The 23,034-nt window shown below is 40.7% G+C and overlaps 1 long non-coding RNA gene across 6 annotated transcripts in view; it reads right to left on the reverse strand.

Moving 5' to 3' along the window:
- Positions 1–19,169, reverse strand: part of LOC123618483 (uncharacterized) — a 37,607-nt gene extending 18,438 nt beyond the window's left edge. For 2 of the 6 annotated variants that reach the window (XR_012507045.1, XR_012507041.1), the window contains exons 1-3: positions 18,728–19,169; positions 13,704–13,851; positions 8,571–8,689 (exon numbers count right to left, since the gene is read on the reverse strand). This is a non-coding gene — a long non-coding RNA (uncharacterized LOC123618483). The remainder of the gene's footprint in view (positions 1–8,570; positions 8,690–13,703; positions 13,852–18,727) is intronic. The other 4 variants (XR_012507042.1, XR_012507044.1, XR_012507043.1 and 1 more) reach the window with 4 other exon arrangements.
- Between the last annotated feature and the right edge of the window lie 3,865 nt (positions 19,170–23,034).

Genomic DNA, 23,034 nt, shown 5'->3' on the forward strand with positions numbered 1-23,034 from the left:
CAGCTCCTTTTCTATCTTGATGGCTTTCAGTCCACAGAAAAGGTTCATCTTGACAGGGAGGTGGTATAGAAAGGACAGCCTGAAGCTGGTGTCCCTGAGGAACTGGGGACCCAATAGGAGAGAGATGATGAGACGGCCAAGTGTCCTCTTACTGTACATACACATCCACAATGCACTTGTTAAGTACTGCTGAGTGACGAAGGAGTTTTATGAAACACACAAAAGCACTACAGATAATGTTCACTCATTCTTAAGTGGCCAAGAATCACTTATCTGCTATAAGGTTTCAGAGAAGAGAAAGACAGTAACAGCAACATCACCATTGACTGTCACCTCTCTCTATTCTCACAACAAACCCATGAGGTACCACGATTCCCATTTTGTAGATGAGGCAATAGAAGGCTTAGAAAAGTTGAGGAACTTGCCTAATAGTACATAGATATTGGGTGGCAGAGCAAAAATTCCAGTCCAGATTTATCTGATTCCCAAGCCTTTTCTCCTAACCATTACACTCAGCTGCCTACCACTGTCCAAAGGGGTCAGTCAGGAACCTTCAGGAAGGTGAGGCTTGAACTGGCTCTTGAGGAAAGCGTATGGTTTGCATTGCCTTGCATTGAAGGAGAAGGGAAGAGGGCATAATCCAAGTTGCTGAGTTTGTAGCCCCAGGACACAAAACACTGCTTCATATATGGTAGCTGCTCAATATCAATTTAATGAATGAATGGATGGATGGATGAATGAGAAACAGTACAAACAAAGGCAAAGAGATGGCTATAAGGATGGAGAGCAAGGGCTGGGAAAGGGAAAAGGAGAAAGTGGAAGGGGAAAGAAGAGCACAGCCAGGATTGGAGCACAGTGCTAACCGTGGCGAGAGGTAGGAGCTGAGGTCATCCAAGCCGCATGGAACTTTCGGATGGAAGGCTTAAAATTCTGTGAGGAGTTTGGATTTAGTTCTATGCATGTTGTAAAATTAATTCCCAAAGAGGGGCCTGATAAGGTAAAAGCCATGATTTCGAAGGATTCTTCTGGCTCCAGTGAGCAGGAGGGGCTGGAGGTGGAGGGACCAGGGACCAGCAGACTCTGAACACTGGGGAACTCACTAGAGAGACCCAGGGGCTCTGACTGGCGAGCCAGGGTACGAGTCAAGCACAGACTTGTGCCTTAGTTAGACAAGAGGCTGAGGTGTTTACAGCAAGCGGAGGATAGCAGGGACACAAGCTCTCTTTATCACAAGCACACTCTGATACGGAGATACTTTGAAAATATTCAGCTAAGCCTCACTGCACAATTACTTTTGAAAAGCTTTGATTACCAGGTCAAAGGAATTGGCTACTGGGCTAAGCAAGTGGTTACAGGTGCTTTCAATGATATTCATTGACTTGAGGTTTGTTTGTTTTTTAAAGTCCTCAAATTGGAGCAGTTCCTTTGTTAAACTTAGGTGGACCCTTTTGCTAGTAAGAGTCATGAACCATAGGTAGCCATTCCTACAGAAACTTCCCCAGCCAGAGGACTATCTTGTTGACAACAAGGACAGGGCCTTCTCCTTTTGGAGGAACCTCACAGTGGATTCAGCCCTGGGTTCAGAGAAATGAATGCTTTACAAATACATTCTGTCTTGATTTTCTAGTTGAGAGAACTTTCTTCTTAGGTCCTATGCAGACTTGGCACTCAGTTGCTTCTAGCAAATGCTCAAAGAGCAATTGGAGCTCCAAACATTTGTGTTCAACACGATTTCCCTGACTACACTTCGATCACATGCCTCCACAGGGCTTGTTGTGCCTTTAAGAAAGGCACCTTAGGGTTCTTAGATGTTTGTAGTATCCTATAAACAGAAGAGGTTTTGGAAGTGCAGGTTTATAGATGTCCATTAATCATTCGACAAACATTTGCCGTGTAGAAGGTTACCTTCTAGTAGGAGAAAAATTATAAACAATAAATATAAAAAATAAATAAATTAGTAAATTGGAAAGTGGTAAGTGCTATGGAGAAAAGAGTGTGAGGGTTGGGGTAGTAACACAACTTTTTAAATTTTTATTTATTTATTTATTTTATTATTTTTTGGGAGGGGAGGTAATTAGGTTTATTTATTTATTTATGTTTGGGGGAGTACTGGGGATTGAACCCAGGATCTCGCGCATGCTAAGCATGCACTCTACCTCTTGAGCTATACCCTCCCCCAACACAATTTTAAATAAAATGGTCAAAATAGACTTCATTAAGATGGTGACATTGATCAGCGACCTGGAGATAATTGTGTTTGTTCCTTAATTATAATACTTAAACTTAAATTTAAAGTTTTTCTTCAAACTTTAAGGTAAAAAATAAAGCATTCACTTATATTTGGTATAAGCAGAATGGGGGACTGGCCTTCTTATTATGAAACTAATCAGACATATTTTAGACACTTGCATTTTAACAACAAAAGCCATCAGAAAACTTAATCTTCTAAGGGAGACTGTGTTAAAATACCACCTCCAAAATCTTTCTGTGTAGCAAAGCTCCCCTCGTTAAAACTCTGGCCCTGCCCGTCAGTGCCACTCTCTCAGGTAGCATTCTTCCTCTGAAGTCTACAATAACAACTGCTTTCTTATCAAGATTGAAAACAGAAACCAAATTTCTGTAGGGGATAATTAATAGCTGAAAGCAAGTCTTAGCATTAATGCAGTGGCTTATGAACAAATTATGAAATTTCCTTTGCTAGAGAAACAATCAGCTGTCTTACTAATCACCCAGCAGCCTTTACTTTCCACTTGGCACTATATTTATGACTTTCATGGGGAAAAAAGAGGCTGAGAATTATGTGTTGAATAAATTTGGTATCTGTATAACCAATGATAATTCACATTTAAATGCATATTGTTAAAATTATAATCTCTGTTTCAGATTCTAAGCTGTTATACTATGCTTCTTTTTAAGACTTTCAGATCTCAAAGGGCTCCCCAATCTAGACAATTATCTTACTAGTCAGCTAGCCAGGGGTTTGACTTTGAACAGAACCAGTTTTGACTTTGAACAGAACCAGTTTAGTTCCCATGGGAACTTTCAAGAATCCTGAAACACAACATGTGTCTGAGAAATTAGCAAGTTCACAACATGTGTTTCTGTTACATGATTATAACTGGATTTGTGAGTGGTGTTCGTGGCTACTAGGTGGTTCTGCTCAAAGATTCACCCCCAGTACCACCTCCACACGTCTACTTCCTGCCTGCATTCCTCTGGTGGTGCATAAATTTTCACTTCTGACTTTGCTCAGGCCTTCCCCAGCTCTGGGCTGCCAAGACCAGAGTGTGTAGCTGAAACACTTTTGAATATTCATGTGAAAGGACCTCAACTTCTGCTTTTGGGTCATTTAGTAATAGTTGCTCTATTTCCTTTTCTTCTATTAAGCAATTCTATTTGCACAGGAAACTATAACCAACAAGTGATTTTTTTTTAAACCAAGTAATACAAACAATGATAAAAAACTAAACTGTGCGAGACATTTACATAACCTACTCCATGCTCACTGGTCACATCTGGCAATGTGTTGTGAGCCCTTTCAGAGGAGAAATAACAAAGAACTTAAAAGACAAAAAATTGTCTTTACAAAGAAAAGAAAGCATGGTGTAACTGTGACTTGAACTGATAAGAAACACTTCCTGCTTCAAGCGGAAAAAAAAAAAACCTTCAGACTATTGGGCACATTATCAGACTGATGTTGAATATACCTGTTTATTTTCTACATCTTTTGCCAGATGCTCAGTTTTAAGGCTTGGTCTAGAACCAATAAATACATCTTGTTAAAGCACAGGAAGGAAATAGGTGCTCTCTTCCACAGGGAGGCTCAACATACAAACAACTATCCCTTTGACCTTTTCATTCTTGAGGCTCCACTCATGACTTTCTACTTGCACCAAGTAACCGTGTATCTCACTATAACCTTACCATTCCCCTATTGTGTAGATGAATTGACTCTGACAAGATGAAGTGATTTGCCCAGGATCCAAGCACAGGGGTCAGCACCAGAACTAGAACTTGGGTCTCTTCACTGCTACCAGCATTCTATTGCCCAAGGTTACAAACGTAATTACAGAAAACTGAAATCATTCCCTGCTTCCCAGCTTCCAGCAACCCCCAACTCCCCCACCCTCCAGCACTCCCCTCAGCACACCCAGCCTGCACCTCACACACAATGGGGATGTCTTACTCTATAACATGCACTTGTAACCACTCTCTCTCCTGTGTCATTTGGTTGAGTGCTTTCTGTCTTAGGTGCAGGGCTGATACTCGAAATATTTAACAACTGGTATGGCCTAGGCACTGACCAATCAGAAGGGATGCTGACTTACTGCTGGATCAAGGACCTGGAGGCTCCCCTTCCTCTGCAATAGGCCCCTTTAGCTGTAGGAGTGTGGGGAGATCAGAGGGACCCCAGGAAAGCCCTGCTTAGGGGCAGCTTCTGAAGGGGAACTTGCAAAGGATCTCATCTTCTGTAATTTGTGCACCATGTGTACAATGTTTCTGATTTATTATTCATTCAACAAATACTAAGTTCCTAAAATGTGCAGAACCTTATGAGAAAAGCAAAGGCAGTCAGACATGCCCTCATGTCCTACCTTGTTTCCAGGTAGAATAGATAAGAAACGTACCTCAATAGCTACAATAGAAACCAGAAATTTGTCTGTTTTAAAACAGGTCCAGGAAAATGGGTATGGCTGTTGATCTAAAAAGAAGGAATCCTTTCTGGTCATAGATCATAGAAGGCTTTCTGGAGGGCTCATTTCAGCTGTGGCTTCTAAAGGATGAGTAGGACTGGTGATCATATTTGTAATGTATAGAAATATTAAATCACTACAACAGGAACTAACACTGTAGGTCAATTATACCTCAAAAACAGACAAACAAATAAACTCAAAGTAAAAGAGATCAGATTTGTGGTTACCAGAGGCAGAGGGTAGGGGAAGGGAGAATTGAATGAAGGTGATCAAAGGCACATACTTCCAGTTGTAAGTACTAGGGATGTAATGTACAATATGATAAATATAATTAACACTGCTCTGTGTTTTATATGAAAGTTCTTGAAAGCAAATCCTAAGAGCTCTCATCACAAGGAAAAAATTGTTTCTTTTTCTTTTATTTTGTGTGTATATGAGCTGATGAATGTTCACTAAACTTATTGTGGTGATTATTTCATGATGTATGTAAGTCAAGTCTGTACACCTTAAACTTACACTGCCTGTCAATTATATCTCAGTAAAACTGGAAGGGGAAAGAAAGGAAGAAAGGTGGAAGGCAGGAAGGCAGGAAGGTAGGTTGGGGAGGATTTGGTGAGGAGGAGCTAAAAGGGACCAGCATTCCAGACTGTGGGAAGAAGTTAAGCGGCACACGTTCCTAAGAAACAGTGGGGTAGAGAAAGGTAGCAGTGGCTGAACCAAGAGGCTCTGGAGGGCACTGGTGGCGCTTGCGCAGGCATCTGCTCTGAGTGGGTGTAGCAGACCGGGTAAGGGGGATCAGCAATGACCGCGTGCTCCAGATCAAGGCTCCCTGGGGGTCAGGACGTGCTCCCTAGGCGCTCTATCATTTCTAAACTGGCCAGGCACCGGCCTCCGCCAGCACCCCACCCCACCCTACCCCTCCACCCCACCTACACCCCTGCATTCTGACCATCCTAGAGAACAAGCAGGCATTTGCCAAATGGCCTAAGGGATTCCATGCCCTTGCCTGGCTCCGCCGGGCCAGGGAAGAACTGGCAATTGAATGCTGCCTCTGGAATCGCCGCCTGGAAACAGGGTGCATTCTTTCAGCCTGCTTGGAGGCAGCCCAGAGCTGAATCTGGCTGGAGTCCAATCTGGTGCAGGAGCCAGGAGGGAGTACCTGGCAATGAATGGTGGGTGCTTCCTAGTTCCTAGCACTGACTCAGTTGAAGTTGGAGATGGGGAAAGGGGAGGGTTAGTCAAAAACAGACTTAAGATAAGGGTAGGCAGACAACAGGGGGAGAAGTCATTTGAAAAGAATGGTGGATTTCTCAGAGTCTGCTGTACACGAAGTTGGAAGATTTAAAAGTTGCTTTTACCATCCCCAATAGTATATAAGTGTCCCTCACAATTTTAGTTGAATACTAAAAACCAGCTAATTGGAAAGAACTTGGGCTCTGGAATTCCATCAGCCTGGTCCAAGTCCCTTCCTTGACAGGAGAAAAGCACAATTCCTGTTTACCTAGAAATGATGCACTGGCAGGGAGAGTTCATGGATTCATGATGAAGTCTAGGAAAAGGGAAGTTCGTGAACAGTAATTTGTCAGTGCATCTCTAATATAATGCAAGAAAGATGGAGCTGTGTTCTCCATGACTGGTAGAGTCTTAAAACATAAATATCTGTAGAGCAAATGCAGGTAGGATAACCAACTACCCTTGTCTGAGGGCAGTGTTCCCTGAGAACAGCCACCTCCCTCTGTTCTTATTCTACACCCACCAATCTGCCTTCTGATCTGCAATCCGGTTTCCTGAGTGGACTTGCTTTAGAGCATCCTGTATACATAACCAGCTACAGTTTTCAAACAAAGCCTTTCTCCTTTTGCATTGTTTTTCATTTTGGAGTCTCTGATCATATTCTTAGAGGTCCAGGAATTCTTTAGAATGCTTTCAGAATTTTGCATTTTCATTTTAAAGATAATAAAAAAATTTCAATACAAGCATCACCTAGATCACCACCTTTCCATAGAGTAATGCCATGTAATCTCAATACCCAGACTAGATTTGCATTTATGACTGTTTTGGACAAGTGATCACCTAAAGTCTCATAATGTAAGTATGAATACAGTTTTTTTCAAAATGGGAACTGTTCAAGAGTCTACCAGCTTTCAAGTTTGAGAAATATTTCCTATTATCAATAGTCTGACAGGCTGGTTTATAATCAGTTTCTTATAAGTTTGGTTATAATGAATTAATCCTTTCCCACTTAATCACTCTGAGTCAAGGAGTCCAATAGTTATTGGATCATAAAGCTGAGGGTCAGCTCTGTGATACCTGTACCAACGTATTACCAGTCAGTAAAGCAGCCAGCCAGATGGCCTCCTGAAAGCTCTACTCTTTTCCATGTGATAGATGAATTGTGATTGGTTAATCAGACAAACCAATCTTAGATTTGAAATAGAAGACTTTCTGATCCCGGGCAAGTCCATTCATCTCTGCTCTCAATTTTAATACAGGTGATCCTACCACTACTACTCCTCCCACCAACAGGGATGCTGTGCTAACATATTCAGGCTTTCTGCTGCCAGCTCTGTCTGGCCCTCTTCCTGACACAGTTCTCTAAGGGGCTTACAGTTTTCCAAGAGACAAATAAGACGGGAAAGGCATGAGAGGGAATGTTTTGGGAAAGTCATCCCTGAGGTCTGGTGGAATTGTGAGAAGTTTCTTTAGGCAAATAGCACACCTGAGAGACATCTGAGTCATCTCAGGGTGGGACATCTCATCCTGAGAGACATCTCAGGATGGGAGTAGCAGTAAGCCTGCTTTGCAGTCAAGTAACTAAGTACCAAAGGACTCATTGGCTCTTGAGTGTAGGCCATGTGCTTCTGCATTTGGGGATGCTTCTGTTCGGCATTCCAAGCAAGAATTCTAACATTCACCCTGATTAGACATCTATGTCGCTTGTCCAACATTCACATCCAATCTGTCAGAAAATGGTTGGTTCTACCCTCAAATTTTATCCAACATCCAACCATCCCTCACCATCTCTGCTACCACCCTGTTGCCAACCGTCAACATTTCACCTGGATGACTGGAATCGTCTTCTAACTGGTCTCCCTGCTTCTGTGCCTATCCCTCCTACAGCAGCCTGAATTATAATTTTAAAATGTAAGTCAGAAAATGTCACTGCTCAGAATCTTCCAATGGCTTCCCATCTCACTAGAATATAAGCCAGTGACCTTGCAATGACCTGTAAGGACATGCTCTGACTCCCTGGTGACCTCTGACCTCAGCTCCTGCCACCTGCCTCCCTTTCTCACTGCACTCCAGCCACACTGGCCTCCTGTTTCTCTTACCGTGCCAGGTGTGCTCAGCTTCTGGAAAACCACATGGCTCATCTTCAAGTCACTTTGGCAATGAGGCCCACCCAGGACACAGTTGAAAAATGCAATGCCCGCAGACCCTCTGCACTCACAATCCTTCCATACTTCTTATATTTGTCTATAGTACTGCTCACCTAATATATTTATTGATTTGTTGACTGTTTCCTACCAGCTAGAATGTAAGGGATTTGTGTCTGTTTTATTGATATATCTCCATAACCTAGAATAGTATTTAGTTCATATTAGGTGCTCAAAAATTTTTATTGAATGAATGAATGAATTGGGACTGGCTTGGACACCCACTCTCCTTCTGACTCTTAGATGGGGAATGCCTAAGTCCTTAAAGCTAGGAGTAGGATCTACCAAAGTTGGACCAAGTTGGGTGTCTCCAGAGCTTGGAATTTTAGATTATGTTCTAAGAAAGAAACTAGCACAAATCAACAGATAATCAATGAGGTTAACAGGACCTGTGGTGCTTATTTAACATGATTATCTGTGGGTCCCACCATAAACTTACAAGTCAAAATTTCAAGAGGCAAGGGTCACAAATCTTCTTTTTTTGGTTTGTTTGCTTCTTTCTCTTTCTTTCTTCTTTTAAATCAGCAGTCCTCCAGCTGACTCTTCTGTTCACTAAAACTGAGAATAGTTTGAGGAATGCCTGTAAATGCTTGGAAGGAGCAACCCAGATGTACTGTGAGCCACAAGTCAAGTATGGCAAAGAAAACTGAGATATGGTACGTGGTATTGACCTATCTGAATAAAGATCATATAAAAGGAAGGAAGGTGTTCTTGGATTTAGAAAAAGGAAACCAAAGGCCAAAGTTTGGGGAGTGTTTTTCCAGTATTGCCCAAGAGACAGACTAGATCTAGGGATTACAAATAATCTTGTCCCTAGAGAGGGTTATATGGTAATTTGTCAAGGTCCACAAATAGTCTGCAGAACCGTCTGCACCAATTTATATTCCCACTAACAGTGCATGAGAGTTTCCTTCTTTCTGTAGCCTCACCAAAACTTGTTATTTCTAAACTTTTTGATAATAGTCATTCTAACAGGTATGAGATGATATCTCGCTGTGGTTTTGATTTGCATTTCTCTGATAATTAGCAGTGTTGAGCTTCTTCTCATGTGCCTGTTGGCCATCTGCATTTCCTCTTTGGAAAAATGTCTATTCAGATCTTCTGTCCATTTTTTAATTGGATTGTTCTAGTTTTTGTTTTTTGATACTTTTTTCTTTTTGCTATTGAGTTGTGTGAGTTCTTTATATATTTTGGATATTAGCCCCTTATCAGATACATGATTTGCAAATATTTTTTCCCATTCAGTAGGTTGCCTTTTCATTTTGTTGATAGTTTCCTTTGGTGTGCAGAAGCTTTTGATGTAGTCCCACGTGTTGATTTTTGCTTTTGCTTTTGGTGTCAGATTTTTTGAAATCAAGACCTATGTCAAAATGCTTAACATCCATGTTTTCTTTTAGAATTTTTATGGTTTAAGTCTACTTTTCAAGTCTTCTAACTCAATCCTTTGAGTTAATTTTTGTGTATGGTGTAACATAGTGGTTCAGTTTCACTCTTTTGCATGTGGCCATCCAATTTTCTCAGTACCCTTTACTGAAGAGACTGTATCCATTGTATACTCTTGGCTCCTTGGTCATAAATTAATTGACCATATATATGTGGGTTTATTTCTGGCTGCTCTATTCTGTTCCATTGATCTATGTATCTGTATTTATACCAATACCATGCTATTTTAAATTACCATAGCTTTGTAATATAGTTTGAAATCAGGGAGCATGATACCTCAGGCTTTGTTCTTTCTCAAGACTGCTTTCACTATTCAGGGTCTTTTATAGTTCCAGACAGACTTTAGGACTGTTTGTTCTATTTCTGTGAAAAATGCAACTGGAATTTTGATTGGGATTGGACTGAATCTGTATATTGCTGTGGGCAGTATAAACATGTTAAAAATACTGATTCTTCCAGTCCATGAGCATGGAACATCTTTCCATTTATTTGTGTCTTCTTCAGTTTCTTTCATTAATGACCTACAGTTTTCAATCCTTGGTTATATCCTTTCATATCCTTGGTTAAATTTATTCCTGGGTATTTTATTCTTTTTGATGCAATTATAAATGGGATTATTTTCTTAATTTCTCTTTCTGATAGTTCATTATTACTATATAGAAAGGCAACAGATTTTTGTGTATTGATTTTGTATCCTGCAACTTCACTGAATTTATTAGAGATGACAGTCTTTTGATGGAGTCTTGGGGACTTTCAATATATAATATCATGTCATTTGCAAACAGTGACAGTTTCATTTCTTCCTTACCAATTTGCATAGGGTTTTTTTTGGATTTTTTTTTTTTGTCTGTTTGTTTGTTTGCCTAATAGCTCTGGCTAGGACTTACAGTACTATGTTGAATAAGAAGTGGCAAGACTGGCTCTTGTTCCAGATCTTAGAGAAAAACTTGTCTTTTCCAGATCTTAGAGAAAAGACTTTCAGCTTTTCACCATTAAATATGATGTTAGCTGTGGGCTTGTCACATATGGCCTTTACTATGTTGAGGTATGTTTCCTCTACATCCACTTTGTAGAGTTTTTGTCTAAATGGATGTTGAAGTTTGTCAAATGCTTTCCCTACAACTATTAGGACAATTGTATGATTTTTATCCTTCATTGTGTAAATATGGTATATACATTGACTGATTTGTGGATCCCTAGAATAAATCTCACCTGATCGTGGTGTATGATCATTTTAATGTATTACTGAATTCAGTTTGCTAATATTTTGTTGAGAATTCTTGCATCTGTGTTCATCAAGGATATTGGCCAGTAATTTTCTTTTCTTGCAACATCCTTATTCTGGTTTTGGTATCAGGGGGATGCTGGCCTCTAAAGTAAGTATGAAAGAGTTCCCTCCTCTTGTATTTTTTGGAAAAGTCTGAAAAGGATTGGTATTAATTCTTCTTTGAATGTTTGGTAGAATTCACTGGTGAAGCTGTCTGCTCTTAGACTTTTGTTTCTTGGGAGGTTTTGATTACTTATTCAATCTCCTTACTAGTCATCAGTCTGTTCATATTTTTTATTTCATCATTCCAATCTTGGAAGGTTGTATGTTTCTAGGAATTTATCCATTTCTTCTGGGCTGTCCAATTTGTTAATGTTTTGTTGTTCATAGTAGTCTCATGATCCTTTGTATTTATGTGGCATCAGTTTAACATCTCCTGTTCAGTTTATTATTTTATTTATTTGAGTCCTCTCTTTATCTTGGTGAGTCTAGCTAAAAGTTTGTCAATTTTATCTTTTCAGAATACCAGCTCTTAGTTTCATTGATCTTTTCTATTGCTGTTTTAGTCTCTATTTCATTTATTTCCAGTCTAATCTTTGTTATTTTCTTCCTTCTACTAACTTTGGACTTCATTTGTTCTTCTTATTCTAGTTTCTTGAGGTATAAAATTAGGTTGTTTATTTGAGACTCTTGTTTATTTATTTATTTATTTTTACTGGGTGTATAGGTCTGAGTGATCCTGAAAAGGGGTGGCAGGAGGTAACACTCAGGCTGAGGCTCTTCCAGTCATGACCTGCTCCTATGGCACCCTCAGGCCAGTGATTGGGCAGGCACTGCCAGAAGGTTCCCCTGCAGCTCACAGGCACTACCGACTTGGAGATTTATTGTTTCTTGAGGTAGGCATTTATCACTATGAAATTCCCTCTTAGAACTGTTTTTGCTGCATCCCATAAATTTTGGTATGTTACCTTTCTGTTTTCATTTATCTCAGATTTTTTTTTTTAATTTCTCTTTGGATTTCTTCTCTGACCCATTGGTTGTTCAGTAGTGTGTTGTTTAATCTCTACATACTTGTGAATTTTCCAGTTTTCTTCATGTAATTAATTTCTAGTTTCATACCATTGTGGGCAGAAAAAAAATGCTTGATATGACTTCAATTCTTTTAAATTTATTTACTTATTTTGTGACCTAATATATGATCTATCTTGTAAAATGTTCCATGTGCACTTGAGAAGAATGTATATTCTGTTGCTTTTGAGTGGAATCTTCTGTAAATATCTGCTTAGTCCATCTGTCCTAAAAAGACCAATGTTTCCATACTGATTTTCTGTCTCAATGATCTATCCATTGATGTAAGTGGGGTGTTAAAGTCTCCTAGTATATTTCTCTTTTAAGGTTTGTTAATATTTGCTTTATATATTTAGATGCTTCTATGTTGGTGCATAAATATTTACAAGTGTTATATCTTCTTATTAGATTTACCCCTTTATCATTATGTAATGCCTTTCTTTGTTTCTTATTACAGTCTTTGTTTTAAAGTCTATTTTGTCTGATACAAGTATAGGTACTCCAGCTTTCTTTCGGTTTCCATTTGCATGGAATATATTTTTCCTTCACTTTCAGTCTGTTTGTCCTTACATCTGAAGTGAGTCTCTTGTAGGTAGCATATAGATGGGTTTTTTTTTTTTAATCCATTCAGCTACTCTATGTCTTTTCATTGGAAAACTTAATCTATTTACATTCAAAGTAATTATTGATAAGTATATGCTTATTGCCATTTTGTTAACTGTTTCCTGGCTGTTTTTGTAATCCCTTTCTGTTCTTCCCTTGCTTTCTTCCTTTGTGGTGTGCTGACTTTCTTTAGTGTTATGCTTATATTCCTTTCTCTTTATCTTTTGGGTATTTACAATAGGTTTTTGCTTTGTGGTTACCATGAGGCTTATATATAACAACTTACATCTATAACAGTATATTTTAAGTTGATAATAACTTAAGTTTGATGCCATCCCTATTATAAGGATGCCAGTTATAGTACATTAGGGGCCACTTTACTCTTAATCAATTACATCTGCAATGAATTACTCTATTTCCAAATAAGGTCACATTCCAAGGTACAAGGAGTTGGGTCTTCAGCATATGAATTTGGAGGGGACACAATTCAACCCATAAGGCCACCATTTCTCTCTTGTGATTTGGAGATAACCAAACAACTTTCTGGTTACTAGGATAGATCCCCAGGTACCTAGGATTTAGTAGTGAGGATCCTGGAGAACATACAGGAGTCTTTTGGTCATGGGACATGAATGCCCCCATTGTGAACTGGCATTACGTTCACTCAGGTGTCTTCAGTGGGTCTGACTAGCATGAATCAGTCCCTGAGAACCTGGTCACTCTGGCAGCATTGATAATGTGAGTTCTGGGGACTACACAACTGTGATGACCCCTCAAACTTCTCTGCAGAACTAGCTGGCTTCTCTCCCTGACATTATTGTGGCCTCTCTATAACTACAAGAGGGAGCTCCATCTCAGAAGAGTCAGAAAAACAGCTAGCGAAGCCAGAAGATATGCCTAGTGCACATCACTCACCAGCCCTATTTCCCAGCAATCTCCACACCCAACCTACTTCTAAGATTCCAGAAGTGACATCCTCAAAGGGGAAGAATGGCATACAGCATGCTCTAACGTTAAAAGGGGATGGAGGTACCTGAGTCACAGACAGGGATTCCCAGATATTTTGCCACAGACAGTCCATCCTTTACTGGCCACATCTTCCCTGAACAACTAGAATTTTTGAAAAAGGGTAAACTTCTGACAGCTAGTCCTGCAGACCAGGGTACATTATCAACCCAGGAAAATACCCACCTGCCTTTAGTATGTTCTCTGGCAGGACAGCCCACAGTACCTTTTGTATTTGGGAGGCTCCACTGAGGAAAAGGAAGGTCTTCACTTCAACTTAAACAAACATTCTTCCCTTTCTGGCACCATCAAGTATCTTTCAAGTCCTGTGTCCCTGGAAAGAATACAGGGCTAAGACTTAAATGAAGTTTCTTAGAATCCCAGACATTGTCATAAACTAGGAAAAATGTTGTCTTAGATTAGCTTAGACATTTTATCAATTAATCTCCTTGTTCTATCCATAGAAAAGGATGTAAGTCAAAAGGCCTTAAAATGGCTCAGCTATGGTTGGTTAAGTATAGAATACGAACTCTGTGGGCCATTAGCACTAACTCTAAGCTTGAGAGTTTTAGATCCAAGCCAAGTTTCTTTACAAATCAAACCACAACAGCTGAAACTTGAGTGCAATGAGATTTCCAAACACTAGTGATTGACCCAGAAATTTAATCCAACAAAATTTTAATACCATAGAAGCCCTCTTAACGAAACACTGCTTAACTCACTCACTGGATTAACCTTCACTCTCTAACCCCCTGTAACCCCAGGTGCACTGAATGCTAGGAGGCTACGTTTTAACACAGTATTTTTCAAACTGTAGGTCTTCATATTAATTTACTGGGTTGAAATAAATTCACTGCGTCATGACTAACATTTTAAACAGTGAAACAGTATAGAGCAGTTGAATTGTGGGCTTAGAATTACTTATTTATTTTAAAATGGGATTATGTTTTATTACATAAAACAATGAAATATGAGTACAAAAAGAAAAAAAACAAGTAAATAAACCAGGCGTGAAAAATGATATAAAATGAAGCTGAATGATTTGAAAATACTCTATAAAGGCTGGTCACTAAAAAATAAATAAAAATTGATGTCAAATTAGTTGTGAGCTAGAAAATAGTAAAAGATGAGGAAAGAAATTGTAAAGCCTAAAACCCCGCTGAAACTGTTTTACAAGTATCTTTACATTATCTCCCCACTACAGAAAAACAAAAGCTAGAAATCCTAAACCCAATGAATCAAGAGTGGGGGGCCAATGCAAGCAAAAATGATGATTAATTTCAATGAGCAGACCCACACATTAAGCCCAACATCTAAAGACTGGGGAATGAATGTACAATTATATGCTCTAAGTAAAAGTAAAAAGTTTAGGGTTTAAGGTATTTTATAAGTCTCAATCAAATTTTTAAATTTTGGCCAATCCTTGGAATATGATGGAATGGGACTTGACTGTTATGAACTCACTGCACCTATCAAGGAAGGACGGAATCACCAAGCATTCCAAATGCATCAGAAAATGTACTCAGATGAGGAGGGCAAAGTACAGAAAAAAATAATAGTCCCACATCAGGATGGACTATCCACTTATAAGCTAAAGACTTGTAACTGGCCTAGATAACCAGTTTTCTATGAAGCTTTTCCTGCCTCCTCCTTCTTGATGTCTTCTTGCCTCACTACAACTGGCTACTCCTTTCTGCCTCACTGGCTGCTGTAAGTTTATCTACTTTGACCTATCAAAGCTCCTGTGATAATTCTCTATACATCATTGTTTATATATGTATGTCCATCAATGAAACCCTAAGCTCCTGGAAGATAAGGACCAGGTCTTGCCTGGTATTCCCAGCATCAGCACAGGGCCTGGCGCTTGGTAGGTGCTTAGTAAATTCTTGTTGGATGAATGACTGTGTGTAATAAATCAAGCCATTGTCCTAATTTTCAATCAAGATGGAAGGTAACTCTGTTTGAAGTAAATTGTAAATTTAAAAAAACTTTTAAAAGTATTATAGTAATAAAAGCAGGATAGAGCTACAGTCATCAAGAAAGCATGGTATTGGTACAAAAACAGACATATAGACCAATGGAACAGAATAGAGAGCCCAGAAGTGAACCCACAAACTTTTGGTCAACTAATCTTCGACAAAGGAGGCAAGAATATACAATGGAATAAAGACAGTCTCTTCAGCAAATGGTGTTGGGAAAACTGGACAGCAGCATGTAAAACAATGAAGCTAGAACACTCCCTTACACCATGCTCAAAAATAAACTCAAAATGGATCAAAGACTTAAACATAAGACAAGATACAATAAACCTCCTAGAGGAAAACATAGGCAAAACATTATCTGACATACATCTCAAAAATTTTCTCCTAAAAGAAATAAAAGCAAGAATAAACAAATGGGACCTAATGAAACTTACAAGCTTCTGCACAGCAAAGGAAACCATAAGTAAAACAAAAAGACAACCTACGGAATGGGAGAAAATTTTTGCAAATGAAACCAACAAAGGCTTGATCTCCAGAATATATAAGCAGCTCATACAACTCAATAAGAAAAAAATAAACAACCCAATCCAAAAATGGGCAGAAGACCTAAACAAGCAATTCTCCAAGGAAGACATACAAACGATCAAAAGGCACATGAAAAAATGTTCAATATCACTAATTATCAGAGAAATGCAAATCAAAACTACAATGAGGTATCACCTCACACCAGTCAGAATGGCCGTCATTCAAAAATCCACAGATGACAAATGCTGGAGAGGCTGTGGAGAAAGGGGAACCCTCCTACACTGCTGGTGGGAATGCAGTTTGGTGCAGCCACTATGGAAAACAGTGTGGAGATTCCTCAAAAGACTAGAAATAGATTTACCGTATGACCCAGGAATCCCACTCCTGGACTTATATCCAGAAGGAACCCTACTTCAGGATGACACCTGCACCCCAGTGTTCATAGCAGCACTATTTACAATAGCCAAAACATGGAAACAGCCTAAATGTCCATCAATAGGTGACTGGATAAAGAAGATGTGGTATATTTACACAATGGAATACTACTCAGCCATAAAAACCGACAACATAACGCCATTTGCAGCAACATGGATGTTCCTGGAGAATGTCATTCTAAGTGAAGTAAGCCAGAAAGAGAAAGAAAAATACCATATGAGATTGCTTATATGTGGAATCTAAAAAACAAAAACAAAAACAAAACAAAACAAAGGCATAAATACAGGACAGAAATAGACTCATAGACATAGAATACAAACTTGTGGTTGCCAGGGGGGCGGAGGGTGGGAAGGGATAGACTGGGATTTCAAAATTGTAGAATAGATAAATAAGATTATACTGTACAGCACAGGGAAATATACACAAAATGTTATGGTAGCTCACAGAGAAAAAAATGTGACAATGAATGTGTATATGTCCATGTATGACTGAAAAATTGTGCTGAACACTGTAATTTGACACAACATTGTAAAATGATTATAAATCAATAAAAAATGTTTAAAAAAAAAAAAAAAGCAGGAGTGCACTGGTGTATCTTTAAGCCAAAAAAAAAAAGTCACTGGAAAGGTCAAAGTTCACTAGACTGATACAACTTAGTTGAAATAACCTTTAAAGCCATTCCATCCACTTTGCCTTTACTCTGGATTTAACATGAACTCTTGTATGGTTTTCATTCCCTGCCTGGGATCTTAACCCTTCAAAGGAAATCAAGACAAGTGACATTCTGGTTACCGAAAAGGAGATGTCATTATACTTCAAACTAATAAATCGATTTTCTAGCACAAATCAGAAAAGATTTGCTGGTCTAAAAAAAAGAAAAAAAAAAGAGGAAAATTGTTGCTTTATTCTCAAGATTTTTCCTCTTCCATCTCAACATATCTAAAATATGATCATTTTTATCAGCTAAATTGTACAAATAAAGTACTTTTCCTGAGTAACAGAGTAACACATACTGACAGTAAAAAAGTTGGAAAGGACTAAAAAGTGTAAAGCAGGAGAAAAAAACCACTCAATCCTACTACAGCAGGGCATCAGCTCTAAAACTGGTCATGTTCACTGTCAATTGTCTTTTTTTACAATTTTCTTTATATAATTAAGATTATTATACATGATACCTTTTTATGGTCCTAAACTAACAAGATAACTTCATCTATTAAGTCTTTTTTCTATTTACCCTACCCCATGAAGAGTTTCTCTTTTCCATAACTTCAAATTTTCTAGAAAAAAATCTCTCTCTAGGTATCAGTGAGATTTTATTGATCAGTCAATTCACAAACATTTATTGAACACAAGCTATGTGCAATGTATCAAATTGGTGTCACTGAGTATACAAAGAAATAAATGTATGTTTAAAGAACTTAAAAAAGCAGGTTGAGGAAACAATCACCTATATGTAGACAAAGAAAACATGTCAAGCAACCCCCTGTTTAATGGGCTAGGTGGCAAAGTAAAGGGGTGTAGAAGAGGCAATACCGAGAGTAACTCAGGTGTAAGAGGGCCCATGGCTTGGACACATAAGACTAGATAAACTTACGTGAATTATTTCATTGAATCCTCCAGTCAACCTTATAAGGTGGGTATTATTATTACCTTCATTTTACAATGGTGGAAACTGCAGTGTAGGGAGGTTAAGTTATCTGCCTCAAAGCATAGAGCTAGTCAGTGGCGGAGCTGAGATTCAATCAAAACCGTCTCCAGTGTTGGACTCAGGCTTGCCTTCTATGAGATGTGCAAAGTCCCAAGGGAGTCAAATAATAAATAAGGGAAGACACCCAATCAAGTGTTAGCAGGAGCAGGAACGAAAATACGAGTTTGTTACCTGGGATTCAGAGCAGAGAATAACAGACAAGACGGGGAAACAAATGCAATGAACATCACTATTTAATGATAGGCTTCCCATGAGATCACCATGGGTGGGACAGGAACAAAGGCAAGGTGTCAGGACCAGTCTTTAAGATGCTCAGCACTTCGTCATATTGGAAGACCTGGCTACTTTGGGGACCTTGGGCCTTTTTGAATTCAGACAAACTGCCTCGCCTTCACCCCACCACTCAGTAGAGGTCTGGGGAAGAGGGGTTCCTGGAACAAAGCCCCTCTTCCTTCATGGATGCTCACTCCTGCTCACAGACCTCGGTACACGCTGGCATTCACACCCACCCCTTGGCCTGCCAGCTTCCCACCTGGAGACCACAGAAATGCAGAACTCACTTTCAGAACCGGGAGCCCCTTGAAGGGGTTGGCTGGGGGAATCGGAGGAGTCACACTGAACCCCGGACCATGAAGCTCCCTCCTTTCAGACCTGAGCACCAGAAGCGAGGTGAGCACCAGAAGCGAGGTGCGCTCCAGGCCACTGCTTTCTACAGAAAGCGCTGCACGGCCACACTCCAGTCTCACGCCCGCGTTTCAGAGGCAGGAGCACAACTGAACCCGGGCTGCGGGGCGTCCGCCAGCCTCCTTTCCTTCCGCGGCTTCGGCGCTGACTTCCGCTCCCTTCCCGGGGCCCCGACGTCCCGCTGTTCCCCAGGCCTCCCGCGGACGCGCGGGAAACGGAGTCGGCGCTCCCCTCGGCGCAAGCAGCCACTCAGCCTCCACGCTCGACTTCCGAGGCCCCACCCCGCGGACCAGTGGGCGGGGCCAGGGACCTCCCTGCTCCAGGCCCCGCCCCTCCTCGCTCGGCTTCAGCCTCTCCCCTCCCCCCTTCCTCTTTCCCAACCCCCACTCTCCTCTCACTCTTCTCCCTCCCTCCCCCTTATTACTCCCCTCCTTCCCTGTGTCCCCTCCCCCCTCTTGTCCCGACTCCCCTTTCCCGCTCCTCTCCCCCGAGCCCCGAAGGGAAGGGGACACCCGGCAGAGGCGAAGACCCTTTCCCTCCCCAGGGAGCTGGAAGCCGTGGCACTTCAAGCTCTCGCCAAGCTGACCGCCTGTGTCCCGGCGCTTCTGGACCCGGAATCTGCAAACAATGAGCGGGTGACACCGGCCAAACGCATTGAAGGCACTCAAAGGGGTTCCGAGGAGGCTCTTTAGCAAATTAGGCTTTTCACACAAGCGGCTTCTCTCTTAGGGCCCGGGGAAGTAGGAGGCAGCATTGCAACTCCTTATAGATCTAAGTGTTTGGACGCAGATCAGGCTCCCAGGCTCCCAGGCTCTCGGCCCTGAGGCAGAATGTAGAGTGGGAAGGATTTTAGGTGAATGAGCAAAAGGTGAAGATTTTAGGTGAAGCTTGCCTGTGTCCTCGGCCTCTGCTCAGCCCTCGAGGGGCTCTGAGCCCCCTTAACCAAATGCCATCCCAGGCCCTGGAGGGGCTAGAACCATTGTTAGTGGTGATCCTCTAGGCTTCATTGGAAAACAGCATTTTAGATTAGGGGAGGGGATTACAACCCCAAATCCCAGAAATTTAGAGCCAACATTCTGATTTGACCAAAAAACAAAACGATGTGTTCAAGAAAAAAAAATCAGTTGGAAATACAAGAAGATCATTGGATCTAGAAGAAAAAGATCAGCTTAGGTCTTGGCATTGCCTCAGGCTAGTTTTAGGCTATGAATGAGTCACTGAAGCTCTGAGACCATTTCTTCTATAAAATGGAACAATAATCCCTCCCTTAAGGGTTGTTGTGAGGAGAAACTGAGGTAATGCATGTGATATTGTAAACTATAAAATGCCATGCAAATGTGAGCTATTATATCTTCTGAGATTTAGGGCCTAATCTAAGGAGAAAAGAAAACAGGATAGCTACCCCCACTTCCAGCAAGGCCACAGTGAGAGCCGTATTTCCCAACAGTGTTTTAGCAGTTCTCTGGAGGAGACCCCAGGGACTTGAGGGCCCATCACAAAATTCTTGCAAAACTGTCTTTAACTAGGATACTTGTATTTCACCATCATTAAAAAAAAAAAAAAAAAAGGCTTACCATTTAGTACATCTGAGAAGAGGGAATGTTAGGAATCAAAGATTGGGTGTCAAGATAATGAAAATGTAGTTGAGTTTTAGGCAACATTCAGTTAAGCCCAATAAAACCCCTTGTTTCTTCGTTGTTTTACTGTAGAATTCCTCCGAGCCTTTGGTGTGTTATGCTCCAGAAGAAACCATTACTAATAGTTGTACTAATGTTAATGGGATCCAAGTGTTTGCAGCTTGTAATCTCTGTCAGCCTTAAGCTTTTACCCAGGAAGACACCTATCTTCTTTACAGTGGGCGATAACCAAACCAGAGAGTGGTGCAGACTGCCAAATCGCTGGAACAGACTCTAGGGGACACCTCCTCGAATAGTGAGGCCCCCACCACAGTGTCCTCCAGATGGCTTTACAGGCCCCATGTGCCTGCCTCCACCCTGCAGACTGCTTATGCATATAACAACCTTTACCCTCACTCTGTTCAGTCACCCTGCCTTTCGTTCTCTTGGACCTCAGGAGCCCTGATGTTTGCTCATAGTGAACAGACATGTGCCCCTTCATGTTAGAAGGGCTTGCTGCACCAGTGTCAACTTATTTAAAGAGAACTGTCTCCATGAAGATAGCCCAGTCTCTTCTCTAGGCTCTTGTCCATTCTGCTTCAGTTCCCAGCCAGGCCACAGTGGACTTTTCCTCACAGAGAAGAGACACCCCCCTCGCCATTGGCTGAGGTCAACTGACCTCATCATTATGATGGCCCTGTGGCTCCTCAGATATTGTTGGTCAAGATGAGGCTAACTTGGGCATCATGGTTTTCAAAAGTGAGTTTACTATAAGAAAAATATTAAATAAATGACAGCCCATATTGTTTGTGGATAAAGCAAAACCAGGAAGGTTGTTCACAAATGGCTGGGGTTGGGGCAACACTCATCCAGTAAATAACTCATTCTGGCATCAAGGATGCCCCTAGGGTATGAGGTGGGGTGGGAGTGCCTGAGATGAGTGAGAGAAGGGAGGGGAATCTCTGTGTCCATCCTTGAGTCCAGTGGGCCTTCCCTCGTGTCATCACACCACCAGACTCTTCATTGAGCGAGCTTCAGCTGCACTTTAACACCAACAGTGAGAAAATCCTTACATTCTTGGCAAGAAAACTCATCAGGGTTTTCAGCCGGAGGGAAGGTGTTTTCATGACATTCCATCCTACAGTTAAGGCAGAGCAGGAATTACCTATGGATGCTTGACATCGTATGCATGGAGGAGAGGCCACAACTGTCACTCTGCAGCAATAAATTGCCAATTTAATTATCTGCTAATGTCCCACAATCTGTAAGTCATTTGATATTTTCTCCAAGAAAACATCTCCAAATTGTCAGCAGTCTTCCCTGCATCTTAATTATTGTGTCACTAACTGTGTTTGTTCCACAAAATGGGTCCCTCAGCATTGGCCGATCATAGTTATCATTTTTTAATGTTCAAATTTGATGGATTTATGAAGAGTTTCTCCAAAGACTCTGGCCATTTGGGCTAAATGCATCATTGCGAGATGAATATGAATTGAGTTATTTTGTTTGTCAACACCTCAGGGGAGAAAATGTCACCAGCATGTGCTGGTGATCAAAACAGTTATGAGTCCGAACTTGGCTGTACTCCTTCTAAGTATTACAACTGCATAATGTTAACCACTATTACCTTTACATTTCACGCTTAGAAAAAAAAAAAAAACTACATAGTTAAATTTTTCTACCATAGTTCTTGGCCTATGAACTATAGGTAGGATAACACCAAAGGATCCAGAGATTTAGTCTATAATAGTAATAGTTATAGAAGCAGTAATAGCTAACAGTTAACAAGTACTTACTATATGCCGGTCCCTGTTCTAAGTGCTTTGTGTGTATTAACTCTCATAATCCAACCAAAACTCCAGGAGGTAGTTATTGTTATTATCCCCATTTTACAGATGAGAAACGGAGGCACAGAGTTTTATTAAGGTTACATAGCCAGGCAGTCTGCTACACCCTTAAAACCAGTCACCCCTACCAGAAGCAGAAGCATCTTCATTATCATCAAAAAATATTTATGGAAAAAAAATGTATTGAATATTTATGACAGGCATGTGAACTGCTTCACATGCAGTCTCTCATTTAGTTCTCACACAAACCCCATAAGGAAGTGCAATTATTCCCCATTTTACAGAAGAGAACACCAAGGCTTACAGAGTCATGTGCCCAAAGCCACGTAACTACAAAGGGCCAGGGCAGGGACGATGGCTCTGTCAGGCTTTTTCCCACCGTGAGAGTTGCCTGTAAGGAGAGGATTCTGATCCTGGCAAAACAGCAGGTCCTAAATAAAGCCACTAGCACATCAGGAGGGAAATTTAAAATGCCCTGGGAGGCCCTCTGGAGAAATGGCAGATTCCAGGGTTGAAGCAGCTGGGGCTGGAAAGACAAAGTGAGCTTGAGGCATTTTATACTGACAGAAAGTAAAGTGCTGCTCAAAATAAAGCAAAACACAAAAATGGATGAGGGCATGCCGAAGGGACACAGAAATCTGAAAGAGCTCCCAATGTCCAACACTGAAACAATCTGAGCAACAAAATTAATAATAATAATATTAGATTATAACTCAAAGA

The sequence above is a fragment of the Camelus bactrianus genome, chromosome 5 (assembly GCF_048773025.1).
Source record: "Camelus bactrianus isolate YW-2024 breed Bactrian camel chromosome 5, ASM4877302v1, whole genome shotgun sequence".
Lineage (NCBI taxonomy): Eukaryota > Metazoa > Chordata > Mammalia > Artiodactyla > Camelidae > Camelus > Camelus bactrianus.